Source organism: Theropithecus gelada, unplaced genomic scaffold (assembly GCF_003255815.1).
Source record: "Theropithecus gelada isolate Dixy unplaced genomic scaffold, Tgel_1.0 HiC_scaffold_16162, whole genome shotgun sequence".
In the NCBI taxonomy this organism is placed as follows: Eukaryota; Metazoa; Chordata; class Mammalia; order Primates; family Cercopithecidae; genus Theropithecus; species Theropithecus gelada.
This window is the reverse complement of record NW_020257949.1, coordinates 7440-10550: the sequence shown is the minus strand read 5'-3', so window position 1 is coordinate 10550 and position 3111 is coordinate 7440. Positions and strand designations below refer to the sequence as shown.

The following is a 3111-nucleotide window of genomic DNA, read 5'->3' as shown; positions in this document are numbered from 1 at the left end:
GCGTGGGTGACATGTTCTCTTTGATCACTGCTAGATTCAACCTGAAGTTCTTTTGTGCAGGCTTTTTGCTCTGGAGATCTTGAGCGTCAGCCCGCAGTTCCCCTTACAGTTTGAGTTTGGCTGGGTCTCGCCATGCTGACCAGGCTGGGCTCAAGTGATCCACCTGCCTTGGGCTCCCAAAGTGCTGGGATTACAGGCGTGAGTCATGGCACCCAGTGTCACCCCCTCCCGGCCTGCCTTTCTTTAATGTCATAACTAGATCATTTAAAATTGCATAGATAACACAGGCCACCCATGCAAGCCTCAATCCTGGGAGATGCTCCCATTGGAGAAACCTCCAAGAAGTGGATCTGCTTGGATTTGCATACGGCCTCTCTGGCCCCAGGGGGATCTGCTGTGCAGAGCTGCTCTGGATTCGGCTCTTCAATACTAGGTCTCTCAAAACACCTAGACCCTATCTCAGCACTGGAGACAGCAGGGCCAGGGTGGGATTTATAGAAAATAAGTCTCTGCCTCTCAGTGCTCTGGTCTGCCATGTGTCTGGCTGCCTCTTCCATCCTGACAAGCACAATGACCGTAATTCCAAACAAAGGACTGGGAGTTGGGGGTGAAGATGCAGAGAAGGGAGGAGTGGGGAGGGAAACAGTAGCCTCTGGGCAGCTACTCTCTAATAAACACAAACACAACACCAGAAAGGGCTTGTAGAAAAGATACATAAAACGCAACCCAACTACTGACACATGGCCCTCTGTTCCATATTCACCCGCACGTTCTTAACAGAAACGCAACTGTGAACATGCAATCTGGTATCCTGACATTTGCCCTGACCAGGTTGTTACCGCATCTTCATCTTTCTAATTTTAATTGCTTCTGATGGCCCATGCGATTGGTAGAGCTTATTTAAAGAGCCCTGATTCTCCCTGATAAAAGGTTGGAGTCCCGTATCAAAAGCTTTTAGTTTTCTGTAACCAAGGGGAAAACATGCTTCTTTTGAAAGATGACAAAATGTCTGGCTTCGAAGGGTCATCCAAGTACGGCACACAAGGCGGTCTGCATTCATAGAAAATGATGCCATCACACAAATCTCCCACTGTGCCACAGGGTGACACCATCACTCATGATCTGCCTCCCAGACCCAGTAAGTTTTGCAAAATTAATTACTGCACTTTACACTGAAAAGATCCCATCAAAGAATGTGTGTGCACAGGATGGTGAGGGGCGCCGGAGCTGTGTGAGGCGAAATGGCAGTGTTCTCAGTTTCTCCTTCCATCCTACTGGGCTCCAAAGCATTGCTTCAGAGATTTTCAATTTTATCTTTTTTTTTTTTTAAATTATTTAAGACCTTCATTAACAGGTGCTTGCAGTTTGTTGACTTTTTTGAAAAAATCAAGTTGTAAACTTTTATTACAAAATAAAAATGAAGTTCTTAAAAATCTCAACTTGACCAGATATGAAACAATTTAAAAACCTTTAAAGGCGTATTGAGAAAAACCAGGCTTTTTAAAAAAACACGTTTGTTATTACCAAAAAGAGAGATGTCTTTAGGTAAAAATAGTAAAAACCCCATGCTGCATAAATAATGCAGATAGTTCTATTTGGTCAACGGGCAAAAAGCAAGCACTTAAGGTCTTCAGCTCGAATCTTTTGTTCATTTCTTATTGCTGGAATTTCATATTTCTTGTTGGATGACTAAACCGGATGATGGTGGAGATGGTAAGCCGGCATTTACTCAGCCCCGCCCTGCTCAGCCTCGGGAGCGGATGAATTCTCAGCTGGTGGATCGGCTGCTTTTGTCTCTTTGCCATCTTGTGGTTTAGGGTTTTCTGGGCGTCTGCGTGGGTAATTGAAGTTGCGGGGGTACCGACGTTGAGGTGGCTGCTGAGCTTGGGTCTCATCTCCTTGATTTTCTTTATCTTCTTCATTGCCGTCCTCTCTAGGCTGTCTTTGGCGAGGAGGGCCCCTGCGGAATCGTGGTCTATATTCCCGATACATACTGTGCCTCACTGGTCTACCTTGTTCTCCTGCACCCTGGTTGTCAGCACCCTCCATCACTTCTCCCTGCACAGGAGGGTTGGAATACTGTGGTTGATGCCCACCAGGGTCTCCGCATGTAGTAAGGTGGGAACCTTCGCCTGCGGTAGGGCCGGCGTTGTTGGGCCTGGCCTTCAGGAGCACTCTCCGATCCCTCGTTCTTTTCCCCACTCTCACTATTCTGGTAATTTTGCTGGTAATTGCGTGGAGGACCCCCTAGGATGTGGATAGCGTCTATAATGGTTAAGTCTGCTGCATATTTACTGCCTTGAACTGGAACACCACCAGGACCTGTAACATTTGCTGCTTCCGCACCCTTTTCTCCTTCAACAACATCAAACTCCACAGTCTCCATCTACACTGCGAAGGTACTTCCTGGGGTTATTCTTTATGGCAGTCTGGTGTACAAATACATCTTCCTTGGTGTCATTCCTGTTGATGAAACCATATCCGTTCCTTACATTGAACCATTTTACTGTTCCCAAAACCTTCCTTGCGATGATCTTTTTGTCCCCGGCGGCAGGCCCCGCGGATGTGAGGCCGCCTGGGCCACCGCTCCCTGCGCCGCTGCCCCTAGTGCCCGGCTTGGTGTAGGCGGCGCTGAGGGCGGGGGCGGCGGGCGGCTGCTGGGTCTGGGCCTTGCTGCTCATGGTTGTGGTGATGGTGACTGGGGCCGGCTGCGGCAGCTGTGGCTCCTCCCGGGGTGTGATGGTAACTAGGCCCGCAGCCGCGGTGGGGCTGCTCAGGGCTCTCTGGGGTCCGCTCTCTGCTCCCACTACCCATCGAACTCTCAATTTTATCTTATAATTAAATAATATGAACTCTACTGGGGGAAGAAAAGCAGCCCATCACACTGACTTTAAGCTTTAATATCATTTTTGCCATCTTGACTCCTATCGCTATAAAAAGTCATTTTCTGTTCCCCTCACAAAACCACCCAAGGAATATTGCTTCAGACACCAAAGGTGCCCATGTGGGGCTCAAGCCTGGTGTCCAATAAATATGTGTGTCATTGACCTAATGCATGTCCAGTCAATTGAAACCTCACACTTCTGACTTCGGTTTGAAGGGACTAATCTT

General features: G+C 48.1%; 1 pseudogene across 1 annotated transcript; it reads right to left on the bottom strand.

The window, feature by feature from the left end:
• Window positions 1-1679: 1679 nt before the first annotated feature.
• Window positions 1680-2806, bottom strand: LOC112617400 (annotated as a pseudogene). The gene has a single exon (XR_003117897.1). The product of XR_003117897.1 is annotated as a nuclease-sensitive element-binding protein 1 pseudogene (transcript).
• Between the last annotated feature and the right edge of the window lie 305 nt (window positions 2807-3111).